This window comes from Mus pahari, unplaced genomic scaffold (genome assembly GCF_900095145.1).
Source record: "Mus pahari unplaced genomic scaffold, PAHARI_EIJ_v1.1 scaffold_13665_1, whole genome shotgun sequence".
Classification (NCBI taxonomy): Eukaryota; Metazoa; Chordata; class Mammalia; order Rodentia; family Muridae; genus Mus; species Mus pahari.
The window spans coordinates 4,307-11,655 of record NW_018393430.1 but is presented as its reverse complement, the minus strand read 5'-3'; positions in this window follow the sequence as shown (position 1 = coordinate 11,655).

Genomic DNA, 7,349 nt, shown 5'->3' with positions numbered 1-7,349 from the left:
GTGGTGGGAGGAGCTTGGGGCCGATGGCCACACTGTCTGAGGAGCAAGGGGAGAGAGATGTGCTCATTTTCAGCTAGCCTTCTTTTTATGTAGTCTAGGATACTGCTTTCAAGGAGAATCTTCTCTCCTCACTTAACCTCACATAGATCATCCCTTACTTACATGTCCAGAGGCTGACTCATCTAAGAGATCCTCATAGTCATGGCGAGAGGCTCCTCTCCCAAGGGATTCCAGATCCTGCCAAGCTGACAATATCACAAACATGTTTCCTAAGATACTGGAAACTTGAACATGTATGAGTACTAAAATAACTGAAATCATATAATGTTTGAGTCATTCCTTTACAAAATATAATTTTCTGCTATGTGTCAAGTGATAAAAATTGCAGGTGTGAACGTTGTCAGACCAAAATGAAGTCATTTATATCAGACTCTGGCTAGATGGAACCTCAAGGTTGAGAAAGGAGATTGTGGCCACGAGTTGAGAATCCCTCTTTCCCTTCTACCTTTCTGACTTTACGCTCACCTCTTCTAATTCTATTTCATGTGAGTGAGCCACTCCTCTCCACAGCAGAGATGAATTTCCATCCTGTGTGGATTTTATGTGTGTGTGTGTGTTTTCTGGTTGGTTGGTTGGGTGGGTGGGTCGTTTTGTGTTTTGTTTTTTTCGAGACTGGGGTTCTCTGTATATCCTGGCTGTCCTGGAACTTTCTCTATATGCCAGGATATCCTAGAATTCAGAGATCTGCTACATCTGCCTCCCAAGTGCTGGTATTAAAGGTGTGTACCACCATTGACCAACTGGATTGTTTTAATCATGTCAGACCTGAATCTACTGAATATGAAGCATGCCTACTGTCATTAGTAAGCCTGGCTTGCTGTCTTTCCTCCCCATCAGTGCTGAACTCCCTCTAAATCCCATGAAGTCATGGACAGCCTCTAACTACAACATTAACTGGGTGAATGCTGTTCATTCTATTCCTTTCTTGTCTTCTTCCTTCCTTCCTTCCTTCCTTCCTTCCTTCCTTCCTTCCTTCCTTTTTTGTGTGTGTATTGTGCATGTTGCATGTGTGTGGGAGACTGGTGAGCTTGACTCGAGCACTAGCAAAAGACCAATAAGACAAAAAAAAATGGCGAAGCAAATGAAAATCAAAGTTCGCAAAAATATTATTGAGTCATTTTGTATTGCCCAACTACTCCTGGGTATGTGGTCATGCTGCTGTTGGTTGTTATGCCCAGTCTGACTGTGTGTGCTCATGTGCACATGCATTTTTGTGTTTTGTGATTCTGTGAGTTAATATCTCATGTGTGTTTTAGGGGTAAAAGTAGGCATCTAATCCCATGTAGTTGAGTTGGTGTGTGTTGTGAGCTATAGGATGTGGATGCTAGGTGCTCTAACCACTGAGAAGCCTCTCCAACTGCAAAATAAAGTTAAGTCTCAGGCACTGGATAAATGTCTCAAGGGTTCCTTCATGTACCGTTTTTCCAGTAGATCTGCATTCAATTCTCAGTGCCCATCTCAGGTGTCTCTCAACTGTCTTTTTTTTTTTTAAGATTTATTTATTTACCTCATGTATGTGAATACACTGTCGCTGTCTTCAGACACACCAGAAGAGGGCATCGGATCCCATTATGGATGGTTGTGAGCCACCATGTGGTTGCTGGGATTTGAACTCAGGACCTCTGGAAGAGCAGTCGGTGCTCTTACCCACTGAGCCATCTCTCCAGCCCATCCCTCAACTGTCTTAAGTGCAACTCCAAGGGATCTGACTGACTTCCTTTTTTAAAGATATATGTATTTATTTATGTCTGTGAGCACACTGTAGCTGTACAGATGATTGTGAGCCTTCATGTGGTTGTTGGGAATTGATTTTTTAGGACCTCTAACCACTCTGGTCGGCCCCACTCACCCCAGCCCAAAAATTTACTTATTATTATGCATAAGTACACTGTAGCTGTCTTCAGACACACCAGAAGAGGGAATCAGATCTTATTATGGGTGGTTGTGAGCCACCATGTAGCTGTTGAGATTTGAACTCAGGACCTTCAGAAGAGTAGTCAGTGTTCTTGCCCAATGAGCCATCTCACCAGCCCTGACTAAAACCTTCTAGCCTCTACCTGCACACATTCATATGGTATGGACTTACATAGAGGAACAGCTGACCAAAAAAGGAAAGAGAGAGAGAGAGAGAGAGAGAGAGAGAGAGAGAGAGAGAGAGAGAGAGAGAGATGGAAGGAAGGAAAGAAAGAAACAGGAAAAGAAAAGAAGAGAAGAGAAGAGAAGAGAAGAGAAGAGAAGAGAAGAGAAGAGAAGAGAAGAGAAGAGAAGAGAAGAGAGAAAAGTAAATTCTGAAGATACTTAGGAAGCTAGAGAGGTTCGTTAGCGGTTAAGAGCACTGGCTGTTCTTCCAGAGGACCCAGATTCAATTCCCAACACCCATGTGACAGCATATAGCCAACTTTAACTTCAGCCCCAAGAGATCCAAAACTGCCAGGCATGGTAGCGCACGCCTTTGATACCAGCCCCTGGGAGGCAGAGGCAGGCAGATTTCTGAGTTCGAGACCAGCCTGGTCTACAGAGTGAGTTCCAGGACAGANAGGGCTACACAGAGAAACCCTGTCTCAAAAAAGAAAGAAAGAAAGAAAGAAAGAAAGAAAGAAAGAAAGAAAGAAAGAAAGAAAGAAGAAAAACAAAGAGAGAGAGATCCAAAACTGCTTCTGACCTCTGTAGTCACAAAGTATGCTGGTGGCACACATATACAAACAGGCAAAAGAATTACATACCAAAAATAAAAACAAAAACAAAAACAAAAACGAAACCAAAAAAACCCTATTTTTTAAAAAATGTTTTTTAAAAAAAGAAAGAACAGTGATAATTCTGTTTTATAAAGTACAAAGAAACTCATGTGCCTGCTCAATTTGTCTGCAGATGCTGAAGCTGGTTATAGAAAGGGATTCATTGCCCCTCAGTTCTCCATCTCCATCCCTGTACCAATATCAGCAAGGAGAAAGAATGGAGGAGTGGAACAGAAGAAGGAACAATGTGGACGGCAGCTGGAGGGGGAAGAAGAGGAGGAGATGATCACGTGGTCCTTACCCCAGCCACGGAGAAAGCAGCTGGAGGGGGAGAGGAGGAGGAGATGATCACGTGGCCCTTACCCCAGCAATGAGAAAGGGGACTTAGGGAATGATCATGGTTTTGGTGATTTTTGGTTTTCCTAGAACTAGACAACTTTGCTATGAAGTTCCTCTGTAAGTTCAACAAGCAAATCATGGGGAAAATGAAACAACTTAGAAAGCAACAAGCTACCATATCCACTCAAATGGAGTCTGCATGACGAGTCCAAAAGCTTGTCCTGAGACAAAAAGTTTCACGGAAACTGGTCTCCTGGAGTCTTTGATGTTCCATAACACGGATGTGGTCCAGATTTGTCCTTGCGATAGTTGGTGAAGGGTTTAGCACGCTTTCTTTCACTATTGTTTTATTATAAGTGCCTCCAAGGAATGATTTGACAAATAGCTAAGTTAGATTGAACATTGCTTCCTGGCCTCCACCAGTGTCCCAATATCCTAAGCAATTGTTGAGTCAGCCTTGGGCTTTGAATTTCGTAAGAATGTTACTTATTCAGACAAAATGCTTCTAGTGCTGATAGTGAAAGAAATCAGGCATTGCAGTTTACTGGATAAGAATTATAAATCTCAGGGCAAGTTCAACAAATTAAACTTAGAATTCTCATTACAGCTCTCTCTCCCTTCTTCCCTCTCTCCACGTGGCCATGGCTGGCCTCTCTCCCTCTTTCTACCTTCTCTCTTTCTATCTGCCTTTCTACAATAAAGCTCTAAAACCATAAAAAAAAAGAATTCTTATTACAGTCATGTATGGCAGACTACATTACATAATAGTAGAAAGAAGGTGTGTTGTGGTCTAAGAAGGAAGTAAATACATAGAATAACAGCTGAGTTACTCCCATATTCAGGGAATTACAATGACCTAGGGAGAAGGTGGATTGTGCAATAGACTAGAATTGGAACTAAGGCTAGGGCTTGAAGCCCTTGCCCCTGGCTTCTAAGAATAAGCTAACCCTAGGTAGGGCTGGTTTTTATCTCAGTTGTAAACACTGCTTGGTTCCTGTCAGCTTTTATGTATGCATTTCTATGTTTTGTGTCATTATGCATCAGATGACTTCAATGTACCTTGGCTGATGTGTCACCTGACTTCCTTGTTTTCTTCTGTAATATAAGTCTGATGCTCTCTTTGAGAAATTACATTCAGATTCAACACTCTCTTGTGTTTGTATCTGATTGTCACTCGCCGACTCCTTGCCCACCTGATTTCTCCCCCAGGTTGAGGGACTGACTGAGTCCAGCTGTGGCAACAGGCAGGTAGCTCTGCCACATATTACAGCAATATAAACAGGGGAGTGAGATGGCTCAGCAGATAAAGGTGCTTGCAGCCAGGCCTGACAGCTCAAGACCCATCCCTGGTACCACATGGAGGAGGAGAGTGGACAGCCCAGGAAGTTGTCCTCTGATCTACACACATGGGATGAGGCACACAGAAACACAACACACACAAACACAGAGGGGGTAGAGACAGAGACAGACACAGAGATGCAGAGACAAGAGACGGATACTTGCTTTTAAAAGGAAATGGGCCAGACATGGTGGTGTACACTCACTTAACAATCTCATCACTCAGGAGTGCGGCAAGAAAATCAGGAGTTTGAGGCCAGCCTGGGCTCAATAGACTCTGTCTCTAAAAACTTCAAATAATAGTGAAACAATAGTAATACAAATAATAAAAATATAAGAAAACACATAGAAACATATTAAAAGTGGACAGGATACCTGAGAATTCACACACAAAGTTATATTCTCTGCATGTACATACTTATGCATGATGGTAGAAGCACAGGTAGGGAGTCTGGAAGGCACTGCGATCTCAGCATTGAAATACTGAGGCAGGAGGACTAGGAGTTCAAGGCCAGCCTGAACTACAAGGTAAAACCTGTCTAGAGAGAAAGAAACAAAGAAAGAAAAAAAGTATGGTTCCTAGCACTGAACTGAATGACTCACAACTGCCTGTAACTTCAGCTCCAGGAGACAGAGCACCACCTTCTGAAATCTCTGCTCATGTGCAGAGACCACACACGTAAGCATACATACAAACAAGTAAATGTAAAAATAAAGATTTATTTTTAAAGGACGGAGTCAGGTGTGCTGGTGCTGGGTATGCCTTTAATCTTAGGCAAACCTCTGTGAGGTCAAGTTAAGTCTACTCTGCAGGGAGGGTTCCCAGGCAGTTAGGGATGCAAAGTGAGACCCTATCTCAAAAGAAAAAAAAAAAAGAGGGTGTGGGAAAGAGAGTGTGAGAATAGGGGAGCAGGGGACTAAGAGAGGGTAAGGGAGGCATTGTCATCAACCCAGGAAACACTCCAGAGACCAGCATCGAGATCACGTGCGCTGCACAACAGGAAGCACGTTTTATATACTTTTGGACCACTGGGGAATTGATACAAGCTCTAGAGTAGCCAGCCAGCCCACTGTCACAACAGGGAGGTGCCAGCCTGCCAGCACTCAAGGGGGCTTCCATAAACAACCCTGTTCTGGGACGATTCTGAGGTTTCATTAGTTTCTTAGACTCATCTATTTTGTGTCTCAGTATGTCAGCGGATATGGACATTCGTGTTAATAGGGCTGTATGGAAGCCTCCCTCACCATCGATCACTCCTCCAGGGACTGCAGCACCCACAGAGGGGAAGAAAAGAAGGTAAAGACTTCCCTGATATCCCATTGTCTTGTCACCAGAACAGAGCAAAAGTCCTAATGCTGGACAACACTGCTGGCAAAGCCATGGAGGTGGGATTCTTTGTCCCTTCCTGCCTGCCTCCACAGAGACAAGAAGCCGTATGTGCCTGAAGAGATGGGTGAGCCAATTACCCTGACTTACCCATGACATGCTGTGTACATATCACACTGTGGTTGGGGAAGGTCTTAATAATGGAGAGAAAGCCTAGAAACCTCTCATGAGGACCATCAGTGTGGCTCATGGATAGAGCCCCTGCCTAGAATCCCCCAGCGAGGGGCTGGGGGCGTGGCTCAGCGGTAGAGCCCCTGCCTAGAATCCCCCAGCGAGGGGCTGGGGGCGTGGCTCAGCGGTAGAGCCCCTGCCTAGAATCCCCCTGCGAGGGGCTGGGGGTGTGGCTCAGTGGTAGAGCCCCTGCCTAGAATCCCCCAGCGAGGGGCGGGGGCGTGGCTCAGCGGTAGACTCTGTTCTACATGTCCTAACCAAAATCCTAGAACCTCAGTATTTGTTTCCTCTTTCTTTCCGTTTTTGCTGTTATTGTGTTTGCTTGTTTGTTTTGATAAAGCTTCTCAGGACCCACAGCAGCAGAGAACCCTCAGAGCCTTCAGGACGCACTGCAGGGGGAACACAGAAGCATCCGCTGAGATGCAGCCAAGACCTGGGCTGCTTACATCCATGGGCCAGAGGAGGCTGCGAGTTACGTGTGATGTGGACAGAGCTGGATCTGCTCCCACAGTCCTGAGTCAAATCATAGCGCCCATCCAGGTTAAATTGGTGTCTGAAATTACAGCCTTGGGGGCTGTGTCGGTCTCCCTGTCTGCTGTACTGCAGCATCACAGCCTGGGAGGCTCCCTCAGCAGGAAGGCATTCTCTCATGCTTCTGAAGTAGACGATCAGGGGGCCTCAGGCTTGGCAATGTAAGACTCTGGAGGCTCTTGAGTGGCCAGGCCCCATTCCTGAGGACTTCCAACCACCAGGATCCACTCTCAGAACTGCTAGTGGTCATATAGCCTTACCTGAGCCCATGAAGAGAGAGGTGGCCTAGTTATGCCCTACAGAGTAAAAAGATCAAGCCAAGCATTTGGAAATTCATCCATCCCTGTCCCTGAAATCCCACCAGAATCCCTGGAAAGCTCTCCTTCCCCAAGTAACCCCATACACACCCTGTCTTCTGCTCACTTCTTTGCTGCTTGTCCCCTAAACAGAGACAGCTGCTCTCCTGGGGTTTCCCTCCCAGGAAGGCTCTTCTGTGGCCTTGCTGTTCATGTCCCTTTGCTCCTGACTGCCAGGATAGCTTTTCCCTTTAGAACTAGAACACTTAGATTGGGGAAACCTTCCCCTCAAAGCTGCTACACCTCCAGCGGGGAAGGTCTCTCCTCAGGTTCCCACTGGGGATGCCTTTTCCCCTCAGAGCTGTAACAAAAGGAACAACAGCAGGTGTGCGATACTGGGTGTCTTAGTCAGGGTTTCTATTCCTGCACAAACATCATGACCAAGAAGCAAGTTGGGGAGGAAAGGGTTTATTCGGCTTACATTTCCACACT